General features: G+C 42.9%; 1 protein-coding gene across 7 annotated transcripts in view; it reads left to right on the forward strand.

The window, feature by feature from the left end:
- Positions 1-24,078, forward strand: part of L3MBTL4 (L3MBTL histone methyl-lysine binding protein 4) — a 430,288-nt gene that overhangs the window by 34,258 nt on the left and 371,952 nt on the right. The window contains exon 1 of one of the 7 annotated variants that reach the window (XM_010373396.2): positions 17,052-17,121. The exons of the other annotated variants lie outside the window; for them this stretch is intronic. The gene's annotated coding sequence lies outside the window, so the exon portion shown is untranslated. Of the gene's footprint in view, positions 1-17,051; positions 17,122-24,078 lie in introns of those variants that run through there. 7 annotated transcript variants of the gene reach the window in all.

Genomic DNA, 24,078 nt, shown 5'->3' on the forward strand with positions numbered 1-24,078 from the left:
ATATTTGTATATATTATATATTTATATACATTTTATATTTTATATACTATATATTTTATATATGTATATATTTTATATATATTATATATTTTATATACACATATATATATGTATGGGTGTGTGTGTGCATAATCCTCTTAGACATGAATATACATACAAGAAGAGAATTTTGACGAGGTCATGGGGCAAGGCCTCTGCCTACTCAGGTAAGCGGGTCCTGCAGAGTGTGGCAGCAGTGGCTTCCTCCCTCTGATGAGTGAAGAGTGTTCCTCTCTGAGGCAGGACAAGAGTTCCCAGATATAGTTGAACATCACCATTACAAAGGAAGCCGTTTTTAAAAAGTCAGTTATTGGGCTTCCACCCTTACAGATTCTGATTTGGTAGGTTTGGAGTGGGGTCTAGGAATTTTTATGCTAAATATTTTCCAAGGATAAAAAGGCACACCCTTAATGAAGGCAATTTGGTAATATCTTTAAAAACTGTACCTGATCCTAAAGTCTCACTCACAGGTTTTTTATCCCACAGTTAGAGGAACCAGTGTATGAAATAACACTCATGCAGGCTGTACAAGAAATTTACCAAAGCAAACAACTCAGGAAACTCAATTTAATAGGGATTGCTGGCAAGATGGCTGAACAGGAACAGCTCTGGTGTGCAGCTCCCAGTGAGATCGACACAGAAGGTGGGTGATTTCTGCATTTCCAACTGAGGTACCTGGTTCATCTCACTGGGGCTGGTTGGACAGTGGGTGCAGCCAACGGAGAGCGAGCTGAAACAGGGCAAGGCGTCGCCTCACCCAGGAAGTGCAAGGGGTTGGGGAATTTTCTCCTCTACCCAAGGGAAGCTGTGAGGGATTGAACCAGAGGAACTGTGCACTTCAGCCCAGATACTGCACTTTTCCCATGGTCTTCACAACCTGCAGACCAGGAGATTCCCTCCGGTGCCTACCCCACCAGGGCCCTGGGTTTCAAGCACAAAACTGGGTGGCTGTTTGGGCAGACAAAAAACTAGCTGCAGGAGGTTTTTTTTTTTTCATATCCCAGTGGCACCTGGAATGCCAGCGAGACAGAACCATTCACTCCCCTGGAAAGGGGAGTGAAGCCAGGGAGCCAAGGAGTCTGGCTCGGTAGATCCCACCCCCATGGAGCTCAGCAAACTAAGATCCACTGGATTGAAATTCTCACTGCCAGCACAACAGTCAGGTCGACCTGGGATGCTTGAGCTTGGTTGGGGGAGGGGCACCCGCCATTGGTGAGGCTTGAGTAGGCAGTTTTACCCTCACAGTGTAAACAAAGCTGCTAGGACGTTCGAACTGAAACTCAGCAAGGCCGCTGTGGCCAGACTGCCAGAGATTTTTCCTCTCTGGGCAGGGCATCGCTGTAAAAAAAGGCAAAGCCCCAGTCAGGGACTTATAGATAAAATTCCCATCTCCCTGGGACAGAGCACCTGGGGGAAGGGGCAGCTGTGGATGCAGCTTCAGCAGACTTAAACATCCCTGCCTGATAGCTCTGAAGAGAGCAGTGGACCTCCCAGCCGAGCATTTGAGCTCTGCTAAGGGTCAGACTGCCTCTTCAAGTGGGTCCCTGACTCCCGTGTATCCTGACTGGGAGACACCTCCCAGTAGGGGCCAACAGACACCTCATGCAGTAGAGCTCTGTCTGGCATCTGGCAGGTGCCCATCTGGGAAAAAGCTTCCAGAGGAAAGAACAGGCAGCAATCTTTGCTGTTCTGCAGCCTCTGCTGGTAATTCCCAGGAAAACAGGGTCTGGAGTGGACCACCAGCATACTGCAGCAGACCTGCAGCAGAAGGGCTTGACTGTTAGAAGGAAAATTAACAAACGGAAAGGAATAGCACATCCACTCAGAGACCCCATCTGAAGATCACCAACATCAAAGACTAAAGCTAGATAAATCCACAAAGATGGGGAGAAACCAGCACAAAAAGGCTGAAAACTCCAAAAACCAGAACACCTCTTCTCGAAAGGATCACAACTCCTCTCCAGCAAGGGAACAAAACTGGATGGAGAATGAGTTAGATGAATGGACAGAAGTAGGCTTCAGAAGGTGGGTAATAACAAACTCCTCCAAGTTAAAAGAGCATGCTCTAACCCAATGCAAGGAAGCTAAGAACCTTGAAAAAAGGTTGGACAAATTGCTAACTAGAATAACCAGTTTATTTATTTATTTATTTATTTATTTATTTATTTATTTATTTATTTATTTATTTTGAGACGGAGTCTTGCTCTGCCACCCAGGCTGGAGTGCAGTGGCCGGCTCTCAGCTCACTGCAAGCTCCGCCTCCCGGGTTCACGCCATTCTCCTGTCTCAGCCTCCCGAGTAGCTGGGACTACAGGCGCCCGCCTCGTCGCCCGGCTAGTTTTTTGTATTTTTTAGTAGAGACGGGGTTTCACCGTATTAGCCAGGATGGTCTCGATCTCCTGACCTCATGATCCGCCCGTCTCGGCCTCCCAAAGTGCTGGGATTACAGGCTTGAGCCACCGCGCCCGGCCTAGAATAACCAGTTTAGAGAAGAACATAAATGACCTGACGGAGCTGAAAAGCACAGCCCGAGAACTTCATGAAGCATACACAAGTATCAACAGCCGAATTGATCAAGTAGAAGAAAGGATATCAGAGACTGAAGATCAACTTAATGAAATAAAATGAGAAGACAAGACTAGAGAAAAAAGAATAAAAATGAATGAACAAAACCTCCAAGAAATATGGGACTATGTCAACAGACCAAATCTGCGTTTGACTGGTGTACCTGAAAGTGATGGAGAGAATGGAACCAAGCAGGAAAACACTCTTCAGGATATCATCCAGGAGAACTTCCCCATTCTAGCAAGAAAGGCCAACATTCAAATTCAGGAAATACAGAGGAGACCATAAAGATACACCTGGAGAAGAGCAACTCCAAGACACATAATCATCAGATTCACCAAGGTTGAAATGAAGGAAAAAATGTTAAGGGCAGCCAGAGAGAAAGGTTGGGTTACCCACAAAGGGAACCCCATCAGACTAACAGCAGATCTCTCTGTAGAAACCCTACAAGCCAGAAGAGAGTGGAGGCCAATATTCAACATTCTTAAAGAAAAGAATCTTGAACCCAGAATTTCATATCCAGCCAAACTAAGCTTCATAAGTGAAGGAGAAGTAAAATCCTTTATAGACAAGCAAATGCTGAGAGATTTTGTCACCACCAGGTCTGCCTTACAAGAGCTCCTGAAGGAAGCACTAAACATGGAAAGGAACAACTGGTACTACCCACTGCAAAAACATGCCAAATTGTAAAGATCATTGACACTATGAAGAAACTGCTTCAACTAATGGGCAAAATAACCAGCTAGTGTCATAGTAACAGAATCAAATTCACACATAAAAATATTAACCTTAAATGTAAATGGGCTAAATGCCCTAATTAAAAGACACAGGCCGGCAAATTGGATAAAGAGTCAAGACCCATCAGTGTGCTGTATTCAGGAGACCCGTCTCACGTGCAAAGACACACATAGGCTCCAAATAAAGGGATGGAGTAATATTTACCAAGCAAATGGAAAGCAAAAAAAAAAAGCAAGGGTTGCAATCCTAGTTTCTGATAAAACAGACTGTTAACGAACAAAGATTAAAAGAGATAAAGAAGGTCATTACATAATGGTAAAGGGATCAATGCAACAAGAAGAGCTCACTATCCTAAATATATACACACCCAATACAGTAGCACCCAGATTCCTAAAGCAAGTTCTTAGAGATCTACAAAGAGACTTAGACTCCCACACAATAATAGTGGGAGACTTTAACACCCCACTGTCAATATTAGACAGATCAACGAGACAGAAAATTAACAAGGATATTCAGGACTTGCACTCAGCTCTGGACCAAGCGGACCTAATAGACATCTACAGAAGTCTCCTACCCCAAATCAACAGAATATACATTCTTCTCAGCACCTCATCACACTCATTCTAAAATTGACCACATAATTGGAAGTAAAACACTTCTCAGCAAATGCAAAAGAATGGAAATCATAATAAACTGTCTCTCAGACCACAGTGCAATCAAGTTAGAACTAAGGATTAATAAACTCACTCAAAACCACAAAACTACATGGAAACTGAACAACCTGCTCCCAAATGACTACTGGGTAAATAATGAAATGAAGGCAGGAATAAAATTGTTCTTTGAAACCAATGAGAACAAAGACACAATGTACCAGAATTTCTAGTATACATTTAAAGCAGTGTGTAGAGGGAAATTTATAGCACTAAATGCCCACAAGAGAAAGCAGGAAAGACCTAAAATTGACACACTAACATCAAATTAAAAGAACTAGAGAAGCAAGAGCAAACAAATTCAAAAGCTAGCAGAAGACAAGAAATAATTTAGATTAGAGCAGAACTGAAGGAGATAGAGACATGAAAAACCCTCCAAAAAATCAATGAATCCAGGAGCTGTTTTTTTGAAAAGATCAACAAAATAGGTAGACCACTAGCCAGGCTAATAAATAAGACAAGAGAGAAGAATCAAATAGACAAAATAAAAAATGATATAGGGAATATCACTATGGATGCCACAGAAATACAAACTACCATCAGAGAATATTATAAACACCTCTATGCAAATAAACTACAAAATCTAGAAGAGATGGATAAATTCCTGGACATATACACCTCCCAAGTCTAAACCAGGAAGAAGTTGAATCCCTAAAGAGACCAATAACAAATTCTGAAATTGAGGCAGTAATTAATAGCCTACCAACTAAAAAAAGTCCAGGACCAGACTGATTCACAGCCGAATTCTACCAGAGGCACAAAGAGGAGCTGGTACCTTTCCTTCTGAAACTATTCCAAACAATAGAAAAAGAGAGAATCCTCCCTAACTCATTTTATGAGGCCAGCATCATTCTGATACCAAAACCTGGCAGAGACACAACAACAACAAAAAAATTCAGCCCAATATCTCTGATGAACATTGATGCAAAAATCCTCAATAAAACACTGGCAAACTGAATCCAGCAGCACATCAAAAAGCTTATCCACACAATCAAGTTGGCTTCATCCTGGGATGCAAGGCTGGTTCAACATATGCAAATCAATAAACATAACCCATCACATAAACAGAACCAATGACAAAAACCACATGATTATCTCAATAGATACAGAAAAAGGCCTTCGACAAAATTCAACTCCCCTTCATGCTAAAAACTCTCAATAAACTAGGTATCGATGGAAAATATCTCAAAATAATAAGAGCTATTTATGGAAAACCCACAGCCAATATCATACTGAATGGGCAAAAACTGGAAGCATTCCCTTTGAAAACCAGCACAAAACAAGGATTCCCTCTCTCACCACTCCTATTCAACATAGTATTGGAAGTTCTGGCCAGGGCAATCTCAAAAGAGAAAGAAATAAAGTCTATTCAAATAGAAAAAGAGGAAGTCAAATTGTCCCTGTTTGCAGATGACATGATTGTATATTTAGAAAACCCCATGGTCTCAGCCCCAAATCTCCTTAAGCTGATAAGCAACTTCAGCAAAGTCTCAGGATAAAAAATCAATGTGCAAAAATCACAAGCATTCCTATACACCAACAACAGATAGAGAGCCAAACCATGAGTGAACTCTAATTCACAATTGCTACTAAGAGAATAAAATACCTAGGAATACAACTTACAAGGGATGTGAAGGACCTTTTCAAGGAGAACTACAAAACACTGCTCAAGGAAATAAGAGAGGACACAAACAAATGGAAAAGCGTTCTATGTTCATGGATAGGAAGAATGAATATCATGAAAATGGCCATACTGCCCAAAGTAATTTATAGATTCAGTGCTATCCCCATCAAGCTACCATTGACTTTCTTCACAGAATTGGAAAAATCTATTTTAAACTTCATATGGAACCAAAAAAGAGCACACATAGCCAAGACAATCTTAAGCTAAAAGAACAAAGCTGGAGGCATCACACTACCTGACTTCAAATTATACTACAAGGCTACAGTGATCAAAACAGCATGGTACTGATACCAAAACAGATATATAGACCAATAGAACAGAACAGAGTCCTCAGAAATAACACCACACATCTACAACCATCTGATCTTTGACAAACCTGATACGAGCAATGGGGAAATAAATGATGCTGGGAAAACTGGCTAGCCATATGCAGAAAACTGAAACTGGACCCCTTCCTTACACTTTATACAAAAATTAACTCAAGATGGATTGAAGACTTAAACGTAAGACCTGGAACCATAAAAATACTAGACAAAAACCTAGGCAATACCATTCAGGACATAGGCATGGGCAAAGACTTCATGTCTAAAATGCCAAAAGCAATGGCAACAAAAGCCAAAACAGACAAATGGGGTCTGATTAAACTCAAGAGCTTCTGCACAGCAAAAGAAACTACCATCAGAGTGAAGAGGCAAACTACAGAATGGGAGAAAATTTTTGCAATCTATCCATCTGACAAAGCGCTAATATCCAGAATCCACAAATAACTTAAACAGATTTGCAAGAAGAAATGAAACAATCCCATCAAAAAGTGGGCAAAGGATATGAACAGACATTTCTCAAAAGAAGACATTTATGCAGCCAACAAACATGAAAAAATGCTCATCATCGCTGGTCATCAGAGAAATGCAAATCAAAACCACAATGAGATGCCATCTCACACCAGTTAGAATGGTGGTCATTAAAAAGTCAGGAAACAGCAGCTGCTGGAGAGGATGTGGAGAAAAAGGAATGCTTTTACACTGTTGGTGGGAATGTACATTAGTTCAACCATTGTGGAAGACAGTGGGAATTCCTCAAGGATCTAGAACTAGAAATACGATTTGACCCAGCCGTCCCATTACTGGGTATATACCCAAAGGATCATTGTCATGTTGCTATAAAGAGAAATGCACCCGTATGTTTACTGTGGCACTATTCACAATAGCAAAGACTTGGAACCAACCCAAATGTCCATCAATGATAGACTGCATAAAGAAAATATGGCACATGTACATCATAGAATACTGTGCAGCCATAAAGAAGGATGAGCTCATGTCCTTTGCAGAAACATGGATGCAGCTGGAAACCATCATTCTCAGCAAACTAACACAGAAACAGAAAACCAAACACTGCATGTTCTCACTCAGAAGTGGGAGTTGAACAATGAGAACACACGGACACAGGGAGGGGAACATCACACACTGGGGCCTATTGTGGGATGGGAGGCTAGGGGAGGGATAGCATTAGGAGAAATACCTAATGTAGGTGATGGGTTGATGGGTGCAGCAAACCACCATGGCACGTGTATACCTATGTACAAAAACTGCACTTTCTGCACATGTATCCTAGAACTTAAAGTATAGTACAAATAATAATAATAATAATAATAATAATAATAATAATAATAATAAAAACCAACTCAGGAAACTCACCAGTCAAGGGTGTGTGTGTAGGTAGTGTGGAGACAAGTGGACAGGGACAGGAGAGGAGGTAAGATTTCTTCACCTGTACCTATTTATATGGTCTGACTTTTGAACCAGATGGAGTTTATCAGTTACTCAGTATGTGAATGGATGAATTTGTGACTAAACAAATAAACAAAGCACAGCACAGTGCTCCTGGTGGCCAGCCAGGTTTGTGACCCTTGAGACAGGAGGCCAGGTGAGGATCAGAGAAATCCACTTCCTGTCTTTTCCCTTTTCCTGTTTGTGCTCCGTGCCCTCCTCCAAAGCTTTATTTGCTTTTGGTTGATAGAACTTTCTGGAATTTGTGATAGTCAGCATTACTAGCGTCCTTAGAAAGCTGGCACTTTGTATCACCTTTTGTATTTATACAACGATTTCAGTGGGAGGGCAGGAGATGGCAAATCCCATCTTGCTAGTTTCATTCCTCCATTCAGATATTCATTTAACAGATGTGATGAGCTATTAGCAAGGGCCGTACATTGTTCTAAGTGCTCGGGCTATGCTAGCAAAGAAAATGGTTGCGGAGCCTGTCTACGTCTTTTGTTTGGTTGTTTGTTTGTTTGTTTTTTGAGACAAGGTCTCACTCTGTCACCCAGGCTGGAGTGCAGTGGTGCCATCAAGGATCACTGCAGCCTTAACCTCCCAGGCCCAAGTGATCCTCCCATCTCAGCCTCCCGAGTAGCTGGGACTACAGGTACACACCACCACACTCAGCTAATTTTTGTTGTTATTGCTGTAGAGATGAGGGTCTCCCCAGCCCAGGCTGGTCTGAAATTCCTGGTCCCAAGCAATCCTTCCACTTCAACCTCCCAAAGTGCTAGGATTACAGGCATGAGCCACTGTGCCCAGCTGGGGCCTTACTTTGTGTACCCTGTAGATAGGATAGACAGACAACACATATGCAAAAGCAAGGAACAGACAGCGTAAGTTCATCGAGTGTTTAGTGATGAAACTAAAACAGACTGATGTGACAGCGAGTCAGGAGGTGCTACTGTGGATAATTTTCACGACTGACATGAGGAGGTGATGTTTGAAGTGGTACCTACCTTAGGAGGAGCAGGAAGCCCTGCAAGGATCTGGGTGCCGTGCTCCAGGTGGGCTGCAGTGAGTGCACAGGTGCCGAGGAGCATCTTGCTGGGCACCTCTGGGGACAGTGGGAGGGCCACTGTGGCCAGTGAGGCAAGCAGGGAGAAAGCAGACTGAAAAAGTGGGGTCGGAGAGCTTGAGGGGCTAGAACCAGTGCATATGTGGCCTTATAGGACTCGGTGATGAGTTTGGAGTTTCCTTAATGTGCTGGGAAGCTATTGGCATCTTGAGCAGGGCAGGGACGAGTTCTTAGCCACGACATTGTGGGCACATGTCTTGGGACACCTAATGTTTAGCGTGTCTAAACCTAAGCTAGTGCCCTCGCCTGAGTCTCTGCTTCTGTGCTTTTGCCGATTTCTTGGTGAGTGGTTTTCTCACATTGCTGCCCAAGTGGAGATTTGACATCCAGGCCAGGCCCTTCTTTCTTTATTATTGCCCACGTCTGTTCTGTCCCAGATCCTACTGGCTTCCACCCCATTCTTTCTGGGTTCTTCTCTATTTCTCACCCTGACTGTTGCAGTTAAGCCATTGTCATCTCATTTACTAAATTGGTATTTATTGATGACCTCCTGTGCCCCAGACGTTGTTCCAGGAGCTGGAAATACAGTGACAAAGAACCCTCTCGGAGGACTCAAGTAAAGGAACTAGTATGCAAAGTGCTGAGTGTGATTCTAAGGGAAACGCTGGCTGTGGAAGTGTCCCTCACCTAGCCTGGGATCAGGGCGGTGGTTGCAGGAGGCATCCAAGGAAATGACATTTACACGGAGGCCCCAGGGGCAGTGAGGTGGTGGGAAGGTGGCTCCAGGTAGGAGGTGAGAAGAGAGTGCACAAGGTCAGGTTGTAGCACAGTCTGGCTTGGAAGAGAAGTTGGCTGGTCAGGTGGGAAGCCAGGTCAGGAGGTGCCTCAGAAGCCATGGCAGCCTGGACTGTATCCTTAGAACGGGAGAACCACGGAAGGGCCGTAAATGGAGGAGAGAGAGCCAAGCCATAGAGGCATTTTAGGTCCATATACGGACAGTAGGTTTGGAAGGTACAAAGGCTGGAGTTCCTGTATCGACTGGGGCAGGTGCAGTGATCTAGGTGGCTGCCAGTGGAAGGTGCCTGTGAGTCAGGGTTTGCAATTCCTGTGGACATCTGAATTAATTCTGCAGATCAGACTGCATTACACTGCAGGAGCAGCCCGAGTTTCCCAATGCACCAAAGCAGAAGCTTTTTGGAAACCTATATATTTTTTCATATTATTGGGAATCTCTTCAAAATATGAAGGCTTTATTGAATCGTGTCTGAAATGAATTTCATTTAAATACTGAATTAATTGAAAGCTTTGCTTCTGAATATTTTTCCATAGATTTCACGGTGCTTTAGAAATTTCATTTTGCCTCATGTTTTAGTATTGGCAATAACTGCCAGTAATAGAAGTGGCAATGTTGAGGGAAATGATGGTGGCGAGTGTGGGAGGGTCTCAGTGGTCAGCTTTCTTATGGTGAGGAGAGGCGGGGATGGCTGGTTCTATAGTGTTTTCATTGGGACCGGGACTCACTGTGGAAGGGGAGGAAGTACCACTTTGTGGTGAGAACAGCATGCAGGCTCCTGTTTACCATCCTGGTGGTTTGAATTTAATAAACCCTTTGGAATTTTGACTGTAATCATGGAAGAGGTCATTTGCTTCTTTATTTGTACAGCTTTTTGTATCCATCTGTCCCATGAATATTTGTTGACACTCACTGCCTATTAGGCACGATCCCACAAAAGAAATGCAGTATTTGCCGATGAAGTAGGCCTCAATGTTGCCTTGCATCTAAAAGGCGAGACATTGCCAGGGAGTTTATTTTGTAGCTCTCTTGATAAAATGTTTTAGCAAACACTAGTGTGCCAGGCTTGGTCCTAACTCTCTGCCAGTGTTAACCCATGTAATCCTTGTGACAGCTCTGTGTGGTTGGTGCTGTTGTTACTGGCATTTTACACACAAAAGAACCAGAGCACAGGGGATAAGTGACTCACCCAAGTCACAGCTGTTCAGCAGTAGAGCTGGATTTGAACCCAGCCACTGCCATTCCAGAACTGGATTTTCAGGAAGATGCAGCAGGAGTATGAAGGGGGGGTGTGTGCATCTGCTATTTGTGTGTGCACAGGGGGAAATGTGGGTAACCAGGGAGGGCTTTTATTTTACTTGAATTCTTCAGAGACCACTGAAAATTTACAACAATGAAGAAAAGTCCTCTCTTAAACCCATAAATTTTGTTTCTGTTATGAATTTCTAAGACCATCCTTAAAAAACCCCCAATAATTCAGCTTTGTGAGTCTCTTAGGAAACAAAACAAAACAAAATAACACAGTTTCTGTTTTGAGTAATCGGTCACATTCAAGTTTATTATTATTATTTTTTAACATTTTAGTTTATGGAAGTGGTAAAGTGGGGTATTTCTTTTTATCAATTCACTTGACATTTGGGCAGATCTGATGGAGTTTGTAAATCAAGGCTTGCACTGTAATTCCCTTGTACTTTCTCTGGGATTTTCCTACTGTGATTCACTTGAAGATGTATTTTGTACGGTGCATAATCTGTTTAATCGAGAGCCTGCTTTGCCAACACTAGGTTGGACTCCTTGTTGGCAGGGTACGTTTGGGTAGAGCGACTTCTCTTTGCACTTGGTCAAAGCTCTAAGATCTCACTGTGTGTAGGGGTGTGTGCAGGGCAGATAGGAACACGGGTTTGGTGAAGAACTGAGCATGGCTCCTGCCCCTACAGCAGATCAGCTAGCGAGGAGTCAATGTCAAGGACATCTAGTGGAGTGTTGGCCTGTGTTTTTATGCAAGTAGGAATGGAAGGGACCTCACTCCTGTTAAACCTGGTGGAGAGCATGCATAGGATAGCGGAAAGCCCAAGCCTTTTGACTGCCCTTTGGGAAGGTTTCATAAAGGAATACTTTGTTTCAGGTTGTTTCTTTACTGTGCAAGAGACAAGCTCTCCAGTTCCCAGCATGGATGAGGTTGCAGAGACAAGGATGCACAAACTGGATAGCTTCCCAGAATCTGCAGAGTCACATCTTCATGGTGCGGCCTCATTATATTTCTTAGAGAATTTTTTTCCCCAGAATATTGTGGGGGAGGGAGCCATTAACATCACATTTAATGAAAGATCAGATGTATGTGATTTTTTTTTGCATCATTCTGTTTTGGATGACAGTTTTCAAAAAGGAAAAAATGGTCAATATTTAAATGTACTTTGCAACAATGAAACACTTAACGACCATTGATCATCATCTTGCTTCTAGAGGATACTGAATTTAAATTTTCTTCCCATTATTTGCAAAATAATTATGGTGGGTTAAGTTCCTGCGGGAAAACGTGTTTTAAGTGAAAGAATTGGAGTCAGACTGTTGTTTCATTTTTTTGTTTGTTTTTAAAGAAAAATGATCACAAACAAAACACTGAAGCAATTTACAGCAATTACATATCTGTCCATTTGGTTATATGTAGGGTGATCATATAATTTAATGTACAGGTGACAACACTTTGGAGAGCGAAACGGGGCACGTGGTGGATTGGAAACAGTGGGTCAGCAGGTGTGCACTGGGATTGCTTTGTGCAAAACCAGGAGCTTTCACCACTCATAGTTTAAGAAATCTTGCTGAAGAATGGATATTGAAAAGAGGAAAATGACATAAAGAGTTGCAAATTTTCATTTAATATTGAAGAGAATTATAGTTGGCTCTGGGATTTGATTTTACCTTGCTCTCAAACTAATAAGATACTGTTACAAATAAGCCTGTTATTTTTCATGGTGCTGGCAGAGGACACAAGGCTCCCGGGTCAGAGGAAAAGGGGTGTCTAATTCGTAGTACAGCGAGCACACCAGCATTGGCATATTTATGTCAGTTTCCCTTGCCCCACACATCCCCATAGGGCAGCTTGCTAGGGACCAGGTGGATGCTGGACATGCAGTGTGTTTTCATCATAGCAGAGTTGCACACCCAGGCAGGGGCAGCCACCACATTTATAGCAAGCAGTAAATATGCCTAGTCTTTCCCAGGGGCTGAGAGAGGGAGGTGGAGAAAGGAGGAAAGAAGGTAACTCATCTCTCAAAGTTGCCAGCTGCATGAACAACCTTAGGAAATGGCCTGGGCGGAAGGGTGGTCAGGGCCTGAAGTCTTGGCACCCCTGACAAGATGTGTAAGGGTCCAAGGGCCCAGGAGCACTGTCTCTCCCAACAGTTCTGAGTTGTGACATGTATCTTCTTTATGGCTTCAGGCCTGTGTTCATTGCGTCAAGGTAGACATTGAAGAGAGGCTATTGTGGAGAGCCTCATGGAATTCATGGATGTCTTTGTGGTGATATTGATAAGCTTCTTGAGAAACTGAGCCTGGAATTAAAAGAATGATTTCTTATAGTGTTCTGAAACCAAGAACAAGATCAAATTAGTAGGCTTTCTGCTTTATTACAGGCTGGCATCTATTTTCTTAACCACAGTTCAGTGAAATATGCATTTGTAGCTACATTAGGAAAGTTCTCTAAGCATTATTTGTTATTACCAGGCACCAGTGCCCTGCCCTAACAATTCAGTAACATTTGGGGCAGGAAATGTGAGGAAGGCCGTTGTTGGAAGATATGATCTGCGGTAGTAAGGGTTTTGGTGAAATTTTGGAGGACGATTTGCCAGGCAGAGTTGGCTTTCCTCAGGATCGTGTAGCGTTTTATGCTTAAATTTCCTGGGTGTGTTGCTGTTTCCCAGCGTGAGCCTGGGCTGTCCTGGGCACTTAACTTCCTCCCAGAGGCGCTCCCCGCAGGGTCTCGCTTCCAGAGGAACCAGCCCTGAGGCTGTCTTCCACCCTCATCAAAACCTGCTTTTCACAGGCATTTCCAGAACTCCACTCTGGGTGTTCTGCTGAGTTCTCTGATGGTTTGTATTCTGTCTCATCAGCTTACAGTACAGGTGTAAGCCAGGGGGTGGCAAGTCATAGCCCAGTGGCCACATCTGGCCCGCCGCCTGTTTTGTCAGTATTTTTACTGGCACACAGCCATGCCCATTTGTTTTCATATTGTGTGGCTCCCTCGTGCTCTGATGGCAGAGTTTAAGTAACTGCTGCAGGGACTATGACCCTCAAAGCCTAAATATTTACAGTCTGGACTTAAAAAAAAAAAAACACAACTGTGCCGACCCTGGGTCTAAGTTAATAGATCAACTGGACAGAACCCTCCTTGGTGCTGCAAGGCTTGCTCCTGTGCATTTCTCACAATGCTCTGTGCACAGAAAGTGCTGCATCTGCATTTGATAAGTGAGGAAAGATAAGCGCTGGTTGGTGAAATGCGCATGAAAAGCGCTGGCCTGCAGTTGTGGAAACCCAAATGTCTTTTCTTACAAACTTTTAATTTTTATAAATTTTTCTGAGTCTGCTTGCTGGGGAAAGCCTGTACATCTTAAGAGTGCATTTGGTGGGGGAAGTGCTTTAGCTCTGTCCCTGTCAACTGGGGACAGTGTGGCCTGCAGGTTTATCAGAGCGGCTGTGTCCACCTCCCAGCTCAGTCTCCTGTCAGGGAGGACCCTTCACCACTGCCGAACCTTTGAATCATATGCACATTTAACTTAGGTGACTTCATCTCTTTTGGCCACCGGTAGTGGGTGTGATTCTGCCCCGGGTGGGAGGGGGCCTGCTGTGCCCTCATGTGTGCTGGGTTATGTAGGTCCCGAAGGGACTGTGCTGTGCTGAACAGGAGGCGTGGTTTCCTTCTGGGTTCCCACTGAAGAACCTGCAGTGTTTCCCCTGCTGGAACAAAAGCTGACTTTATTGCTCCTTTAGAGGCATTTATCATTTTCCAAGTCTGATGGGATTGTATGTAATTTTTCCCTTTGCATGAGGACATTAGAACCTAACTTCCCGTAACATGCCAATCCGCTATGTTTATGATTCATGCATCAGGATTTATGCCTGCTGTCTGCTAAGCACTGTCCTGGGTGCACAAGCAAGAGAGGGAGACAGAATAAAAACCTCACCTATGCCTTCCCTTCACCCGTGTCCAATAGTAAGTCAGGTTGGTGCTTTCTTTTGTGTTTTTTTGTTTTGTTTTGTTTTGAGACCGAGTCTCACTCTGTCACCCAGGCTGGAGTGCAGTGGCATGATCTCTGCTCCCTGCAACCTCTGCCTCCCAGGTTCAAGCAATTCTTGTGCCTCAGCCTCCCAAGTAGCTGAGACTACAGGCACGTGCCACCATGCCCAGCTAATTTTTGTATTTTCAGTAGAGACAGGGTTTCATCATGTTGGCCAGGCTGGTCTTGAACTCCTGACCTCAAGTGATCCACCTGCCTCGGCATCCCAAAGTGCTGGGATTATAGGCGTGAGCCACTGCGCCCAGCCGGTGCTTTCTTTATAAGGCATTTTACTACCTCTTCCCCCTCTAACCAGAAACTGCTGGTTACTTTGCACCTGGGCTATTCTAGCAAATCTTCCAGCTGGGTTCTGGGACTCCCTGACTCTTGGCTCTTGTCCTGTGAATGCCATCCCAGGTCTGTTGCATATCCCCCTTTCCAACCAAATCCAGCTGTAATCCTGCTTGGCTTTCACAGCCCTCCATGAAGCCTTCCTGGGCAACATGATTCCCTCTTATTCCTCATAAGAAACGGCCTCCCATGTATCTGAGCTCTTTTCTGTTTCTGAGCCACGGCCTGTGTTATTTCCCTTGTATAGAGCGACCCCTTCTAAATATTCTTCCTCTGTATAAGGCTTTTTGGCACCGTTGACCATTTTAGACCAGAGAGTTCTTTGTGGTGAGGGGTTGTCCTGTGCTTTGTAGGGATGTTTAACGCATGGCTGGGCTCCGCCCACCACATGCCAGCATCACCCCTCCCCACTCATCCCCTGGAGGACACATTCCCTCACTTTCAGCCTACTTTCTTAATATTTTCTGTTCGTTTCTTATATCAGCATATTGATGAATTATGATCTTTATACAGATTGCTGATTTCCGTCTTTTAATTTGTGTACTTTTGAGAACCAGTGCTTTCAAACTGTATGTGGGGGACACACTGCCCCAAGTGGTAGCCCTGCTTCTCCAGGAAGCGTTTGTCGACAGCAGCCCTTGCTCACCTTCTCTTCCTTCGACTAGTGTAGCGCTTGTGCATAGCAGACATTGACTTTTTTTTTTTTTTTTTTTTTGAGAGTGTGTCTCTCTGTCACCCAGGCTGAAGTGCAGTGGCGAGATCTTGGCTCAGTGCAGCCTCTGCCTCCCAAGACCAAGGGATTCTCCCACTTCAGCACTTCAGCCTCCTGAGTAGCTGGGACTACAGGCACGTGCCACCATGCCTGGCAAATTTTTGTATTTTTAGTAGAGACAGGGTTTCACTGTGTTGCCCAGGCTGGTCTCAAACTCCTCACCTCAAGTGATCTGCCCACCTCGGCCTCCCAAAGTGCTGGGATTACAGGTGTGAACCACCACGCCCAGCCTCCAGGCACTGACTTTTATTAATATTAATAATTAGACAGCACTGTTTGCCAGTTGCTTATAGCAAATGAATCTTGTTTCCATAATTGTGTTGTAGGCTTCTAAAGTCAGGGACTACATGGTATACTACTTTTCTGGGACGTTTTGGAAGTTTCTTAAACTTTCTGTGGCTCCATTTTGTCATCTGCAAAATGAGGATAACAATACCTATACCTCAGCGTGGTTTTGAAGTTCCACGAGTTAATGCATGGAAAGTGCCTGGCAGGCACCTTGGCAGACAGTAAGCACACTGTCAGCTATCTACCTGCTGTGACTGCCGTTTATCACCCATTGTCCCTAGCAAAGTAGGTAACCCAATGGGTAGTCAAGTTCACTTTTACTTCTTTAGGGAAGTGACTGGAATGGGAGCATGTGGGCTGCGACCTCAACAAAGATCTTCTGGTGTTTCCTCTCCTTTGCTTGCACCCCAAATATTTTTATGCTGTTGACATCAGTTAAAAGTAAGCACCGACTGCCGCGTCGCTGTGAGCCATGGAGGAGCAGCACAGAGCAGGTGATGGTGGATGCTGGCGACTGGAAAGAGTGTAGAGGATGAAGGGAAGATGGTGCCTCCCTTGCCTGTGCTGAGGTCTTTATGCATTTGTGTGTTGACTCTCTTTCGTGTGGCTTTCTTGTGAGCTCCAGGGAAATCATGCTGGCTTGGTATCCCTCAGCAACTCAAAGCTGAAGTGTGTTCAGCCACATCTTCCTTCCAAGCATGTTCTTCCCAGGACTTGGTTTTGAATTCCTGTTTCACGAGCTTTGTGACTGTAACCTGTAGAACTTCCATTTCTTTATAAAATGGGAATGATTCTAATATCTCCTTCCCAGGGTTGAAGTGAGGGCTAAAAGAGGTAGTGCTGAATCCATATGTTGTGAGTAAAGCTCATGGCATCTGTTAAGAGGCAAATCACCATCCTCTGTGACCATTAGTGCCATTTACGATGTGCCTTCCTAGTGGCCATGGGAAATCTGGAAATGGGCGGCGTTCTGAAAGCAGCCTTGGCCTCACAGTACTTTATCTGAGTGCTGTGTCTTTAGGTCAGGTGGCTTCTGGGGCCTTCTGAGGAACACGCACAAACTGCTACAGTTACTGGCAAAGGAGTGTGAAAAGAGGTTGTCAGGGATTGCCCTGACCCCAGCTTTTGAGAGCAGGTGCAACGTGTTTTTCTGATTCAGTGGGCAAGGCCAGGTGAGAGGGGTTCCGTGTGAAGACATTCTCTGCGGGCCAGGGCGGAGAGCACCCTGAGGAGGCAGCACTGATGTGGTTAATCCATTGGCCTCCTAGACTGGTGGGAAGCCTGTTCTCGACGGAAGGCCACTCATTTTCCAGGAAGGACCACTGGCCAATAGCTTAGGCCTTCGGCTAGAGTTTATTTTAAAGTGAGGTAATGGCGATGGTAACAGGAGCGTTTGTGAGGCTGTCTTCTTGGCCTTCACAGTGATGGTTTCTAGGTAAGTTTTGAAAATAGCACACTTCTGTGTTTTACTGCAGATTGCAGGGTTTTCTAGGCGCCTATGTAAGGAATAAGATTACTGCCCACTCAGAAAAGATGGCATGGCATGCAATCAGAGGGACCCGACAGAAAGGTTAGCTCCAGGGTTAGGCTGTCGGGCTTGGGATTCTCTTGGTTCCCGCTGGGGGAGCGTCTCTCCTGGCCTTGCCTTCTGGCACCTGCTGTGGGCTCTGCTAGGGACTTGTGTTTTGTGCCCTGTTTGGGTTCGGTGAGTCAGGTCACTGCCAGGCACTGCTGCTGCTTCTCTTTCTAATGCAGAGATCTGCTCCACAGATAGTCTCTTTGGCTAGAGTAAAAGGAGATCTTCCTGTGGGTATACAGTGCATTCACGAATTTCCTTTTAAAGCACTCATATACATCCTTGAATCTTTTAGGAAAAAGGCAGGCAAATGATGAGAGAAAGTCTGGCATTTTGATGGCATCCCAGTCTCCTTGGCATTAAACAAACATCTGCACTCAGCAGAGTTTTCCTGTCACAACATAGTCCCTTCAACTAGATTCTGGCTGTGAATAGTCTTTTTGGGAATGTGTGAAATTAGACACCTATTTAAAGTTGTATCCACAGCTTTGCTTTACAATACTAATAGAGATATGTAGAATTCACGAATATCAATTCCTTGTATAGATATATTCATAGACCTTCTCTAGTCCCTATATTATGCACTTCTTGCCTTCATTTTGAAAGAACTACTCCTAGATAATATCATTATTTAAGAACACAAACTTTTCTATTTTAAGAATTCAGTGATACTGTGAACACTTTCAGATGTTGGAGGATGGCCTTAAAATAGACACTGATGCTATTATGCTGTCTTTCTCTAGACATAGTAGCCACCATTTCTTCTCTGACATGAGCGTTTGTCTGTATTTTCTGTATGGCCACAGTTTTAGGAGCTCAGCATGTTGCAACGTTGTTTAAAGAAGAATGTGCTGACCATCTGTGGACAGGCATTTTCAAGTTAATACTGTGTCAGGGAATGCATATTAAATTACTTGTCTGTTCTATATGGAGAAATTATTACATTTAGTTATTAAGTTTATAAGTTTTAGACATAATGTTTAAGTTTATGCATTTAGAGAAGGAAAGGACTATAGACTTAAATAAAAGTTTTGGAAGTTTCTTTCCTTAATCTAGCCCAGGCATGTATATAATTGAGGTTACAGAAGTATGCTACGGCCACCTTCCCATCTGCACTCCTAACAAAGTGTTTGCTGTGCCCTTGTGAGGTACATTTGGCTAAGGTTGTGTGATTTTTTCAAAACTTGTGCATACGTTGACAGTGTCTGTCCTCTTTGTTTAATATGAGAGAATAATATTGCTTAAGTGAATTCAGCTTAGGTAATTATTTAAGAGAGTGACTTAGGGCAGATTGTAATGTCCCTTGAAGAACTAGTGATAATTTGAAAATCATTTAGCTTGCAAACAATACAGTGTTTCAAGTAACTTTTCAAAAGCTGGCATTTTTGCAGAAGATAGAAGGGACTGTGGAACCAATTTGTATCAGAGATTTTGTTCTTTCCTTGACTTTACAAGTTCTTCTGGCTCTGTGGGTGTTGTTTTCCTTATCTGCAATGTGGGATCTGACGATTTAAACCACACTATTGTTGCTGCCCTATCTTCCTATGAGAAACCTGAGCTATTTTCTTCTTTAGATGGCTAAAATGTCTGTTTTCAAATAGGACAGGGCCAGTAGAATAAATCTTCCATTTACTTCTTCTGAGGATAAAGCAGACAGAATAAGTTAACAGCATTATCATGTGCAATTATGGTTAACCTGCTTTTATTTCTTCTTGAGTTCATAACGTATGTCTTTATGTCACAAAGCTGGGGGGAAAATAACAGCTCCTTAGACATTCCATTGAACAGTGACTTTATCATCTTTTCCTCTCTGTTTCTCTTACTCTCTTTTGTTGCCTGTGTAAAACATAATGTTTATACATTTTGTAACCTTTCTTAAGTTTTTTATGTGAAGGGAAGCACGTTTATTCCATAAAACATATTCGTAGGTGCTTGATCTCATGATATGATAAGCTTGGTATTTAATAAATATTTTTAGTGATAATTTTGATTGAATTGATTATATGTATGAATATTCAAGCCTAAGTTTATAAAGATACAGAAATATATCTAGTAACAACAGCATGAATAAACATTTTATTTAATTTGAAAACTTATACTTTTGATTTTTTTTGCTATAACATATATTTTAAAAAATAAACAATTGTCCTCACTCTTGGTTACTAGTCTTTTTTTTATGGGCATGGAAGTTAATAGTGTCTATTTTTTTGGTAGCTGCTTTTGAAATATGCCTTAAATTTTGTTTACAAATATAATCTAAATTGCCTAGATGGTAAAGACTTTACTGACATCTGAGATTACAGTTATGAAAGTATTAGGCGTTGTGTAGAAAGTGTATATGATAGATACAAATTTAGAGTGTTATAATTTATCCTAATGAATTTAAAATATGCCACAAAATATATCCTTTTGATTACAGTTATGGGTAAATTTGTGTTATGTATAAATTATGATGACATCTAATTTCATCAGTTTTAAAGTTTAGCGGTTTATTTAATGATGAAAAAATTGGTAAAAAGAAATGTTACCAGTGACTCTTTTACTTAGGAAGTAACGATGAAGCTTTTAGGTTTGAATTGTGGACTCTGTTCTCTGTAGAAATAAAGGACTAATTTGTATTTTTTAAGACTGGAGTTCTTAACTTTTTGGTCTCAGGATCCTGTTATACTTTTAAAAACTACTAAGGACCCAAAAGTACTTTTAGTATTATATGTGTCTTATATAACAATATTTATGGCATTAGAAATTACAATGGAAAAAATTAAGAATATTTATTAGTTTATTTAAAAATAACAATATAATCATTACTTAACATAAATAATATTTTAATGAAAATAATTATACTCTGAAACAAAAAATATTTAGTGACAAGAGTGGCATTGTTTCACATTTTTGCAAATGTCTTTAATGTCTGACTTAATAGAAGACAGCCAAATTCTTATATGTATTTCTGCATTGCAGTCTGTTGCAATGTGTGGTGTTGGTTGAAGTAGAAGAAGAAAATCCAGGCATGCATAGATTCAAGGGTCAACAAGAGAGGATGTCGAGGACCCCTTGAATATATGATGGAGACCCCCAGGGGCCCTTGGACCACAGTTTGAGAATCAGTTTTAAGACAATGGGTAGAGTTTTAGTGATACCCTCTTCCCTCCCACCCCCAAATGTTAGATGTCGAGGGAGTATAGTAATCATGAGAAGTCATCTGAACTTGGAGTAAGGCTTGCTGCTGTTAGTAGTTATGTGAATTAAGCATGTAATACCTTTGAAGCTCAGTGGCTGTTTTTACAGTATGATTCCGAACAGCATAGCACTTAAGTGGGCATGGGAGCTCCAGATGGAGACTGCCTGGGTTCAAAACTGGGCTCCTTCACTGAGTGGCTTTGTAAGTTCGGGCAAGTTTCTTAATCTCTGTAAACTTCAATTCGTTCCTCTCTAATATGGGAATAGAAAGAGTCGTTTCTTCCTGGAATCACTGTGAGGCTTAAGGGGTTAACTCACATGAAGTATTTGAAAGTTTGGCAAGGAGTAAGCACTCAGCAAGTTAGCTGTTAGTATTTTGGTTACATCTGGTTTTCCAAAAGTAGCTTAATGGCCACCATTTTCTTTATCTTCGTAACTTCTGACATTGTGCTTTCAGTTTGCTTTTTAATACATGTACTTGAGTGGACTTTCCCTGTCAACTCTCATAACACTGCAGTTTGGAGGTGGTGGGAAGTGGCTGAGAAGACACAGAGATTCCTGGAGGGGCACTGGGACCCCCGCGGGGCCTGGGTGTCGGGTGTAGACGTGTAGTGAGCCATCAGGGACTGCTCCTGGACGTTTCATACCTGGGTTTTCCATGAAGGGGTTTGTTAGAAGAAACGCTTCCAAAGTTAAACCAAGTATGAAATCCACTTTCTGCCACAATTTACGAACTGAGGAAACGGAGACTTGACCGTTTTTTGGCGATTTTTCTTTCATTTTTTCCCCAATAGGAATAGAAGAATGTCTGTGTCTAGCATTTAATTTCATCCCTGATATTTGTTCTAGACTATTATTTCTGTCAGATTTCATAGAAAACAGCCTCTTCATTTTCACAGGAGCTATGGGAAAAGTGTTTTAGAATGGAGACTTTTCCTCTGTGGTTCATAGTAGATGAGTGCTGTACCCGGGCATCAGTGTGTGGCAACTGAAAGGCAGTGCGCATGTGCGCACACTTCCTTCTCCACCCTTCTCCCCAAAAAAGCCAGTACAGCCTGGGATTTGGGATTTAACATTTCTAATAAAAACTTGCATTTGTTTTTTCCCATATCTTATATTGCTTTCTTTTCCCACTATTTTCCAATACCCTGTACAGAAAGTGCTCAGTAAATATTGGTTCATGAGTTGTTACTGAGATGTTATAAGTTACCAGGGAGGGAAAGGGTTATATTGGAAAAAGTGCACATTTTAAAGTGAGAGATACTTGGGTGCAGCTACTGGCAGTATCATTTCTTGGTATTGTGATTTGTGTGTAATTTCTCTGGGCCTTATTTAAAAAATAGTTATAATGAGACTTCACAGAGATGTCATAGAATCGCAGATTACATACGTGAAAGGAGCATTATTCCAGCAGAGAGGGGCGTTGTTAGCAGGAGAGAGGGCTGGGCTACCTAGCAGACAAAACTATAGAGATGGTGTATGTGAGGAGGGGTAGGGGAGGGGAGGGGGTGAGAGAGAGGTCCTTTCTTTTACTTTTCTTTTCTTTTGTTCTCTTCTCTTCTTTTCTTCTTTCTTTTCTTTTCTTTCCTTCTTTCCTTCTCCTCTTTTGTTTCTTTTCTTTCTTTCTTTTCTTTTCTTTTCTTTTCTTTTTTCTTTTCTTTTTTTCTTCTTTCCCTTTCCTTTCTTTCCTTTCCTTCCCTTCCCTCCCCTCCCCTCCCTTCCCCTTCCTTCCTTCCTTCCTTCCTTCCTTCCTTCCTTCCTTCCTTCCTTCCTTCCTTCCTTCCTTCCTTCCTTCCTTCCTTCCTTCCTTCTCTTTTTTCCTCCCCTCCCCTCCCCTCTCCTCTTTTCTGTTCTTCTTTTTTTTGATAGCGTCTTGCCCTGTCACCGAGGGTGGAGTACAGTGGGGTGATCACGGTTCACTGCAGGTTTCAACTCTTGGGCTCAAGGGATCCACCCACCTCAGCCTCTCAAGTAGCTGGGACTACAGGTGTCTACCACCATGCCTGCCTAATTTTTAGTAGGAATGGGGGTCTCACTATGTTTATCAGGCGGGTCTCAAACTCTTAGAGTCAAGCGGGCCTCCTGCCTCTGCCTCCCAAAGTGCTAGGATTGCAACCACGCCCAGCCACAATTTATTTCTACTACTTAGGCCCCTCAGTTGCTCAGAGCAGAGGCCCACTAGAGAAAGCCTAAGGAAAGAGATGACGTACATGGGAGCCTTTGGAGGTCATCTGTGGAACCCCTGCATAGGACTGCAGCCAGCTGAAGAAGCAGAACCTGGCATTGGCACACTGTCAAGGACTGTCTCTTTAAAGATCGCCTTCATTCTCCTTTCCCACTGCAGTCTGGTTTCCTCCATTTCCACATGAGGAAAATAGGTTCTGCCAACAATTTCCAGCCTGTGTGTTACAATCTAACCTCCCAGAGAAGGGTTAATCTGATCGACCTTAGTTCCTATTACAGATTCCTTGGTATGGAATCTGATTTGTCCAGCTTGAGTCTGGAGGCCACCCCTGGATCTGTGGGCTGTTGCCGGGGCTATGATCATGTGCGTACAGGGCAATTTCCCATGCAAAAATTTGCACAGTGGGGGCAGGCGGCAGTGGGGAGATGCAGCAGTTCCTGAGAAAGAGATGTTGGCAAGAGAGCCTGGTAGACTGTCATTACTATTTATACTGGAAAGAGAACTGAATTTAGTGTGAGAAGATCTGTGTTTGAGTCTTGGCTCTGCTGTTTTGAGCTACCGAGGTTCTGAGCATTTCTCTTAATGGGGCTGTGACTCTCAGTGTCTTGCTGGGTGTCACATGCTTCACCCATTGTAGGCCACAGTTAAAATATCAATAAGGGCTGTTACTATTGCTGCTGCTGCTGTTTCTGTGATTACTAATTACTGGTGTTGTTATAATCATCATTATTACTTACTTTGCCTACCTAGTATCTTTTTTTTTTTTTTTTTTTTTAACAGATAGAGTCTTATTCTGTTGCCTAGGCTTGAAGGCAGTGGCACAATCACAGCTCACTGCAGCCTTGGACTAGACTCCTTGGCTCAAGCAGTCCTATCTCCTCAGCCTCCCAGGTAGCTAAGACTACAAAAGTATGCTACCATGCCCAGCTAGTTTTTTTAATTTAGATTTAAATTTCTTTTTTGTAGAGATGAGGTCTTGGTATGTTACTCAAGCTGGTCTTGAACTCCTGACCTTAAGTAATTCTCTTGCCTTGTCCTCTCAATGTGCTGGGTTTACAGGCACGAGCTAGCACTGCACTCTGCCCCAGTATC

Source organism: Rhinopithecus roxellana, chromosome 21, assembly GCF_007565055.1.
Source record: "Rhinopithecus roxellana isolate Shanxi Qingling chromosome 21, ASM756505v1, whole genome shotgun sequence".
Classification (NCBI taxonomy): domain Eukaryota; kingdom Metazoa; phylum Chordata; class Mammalia; order Primates; family Cercopithecidae; genus Rhinopithecus; species Rhinopithecus roxellana.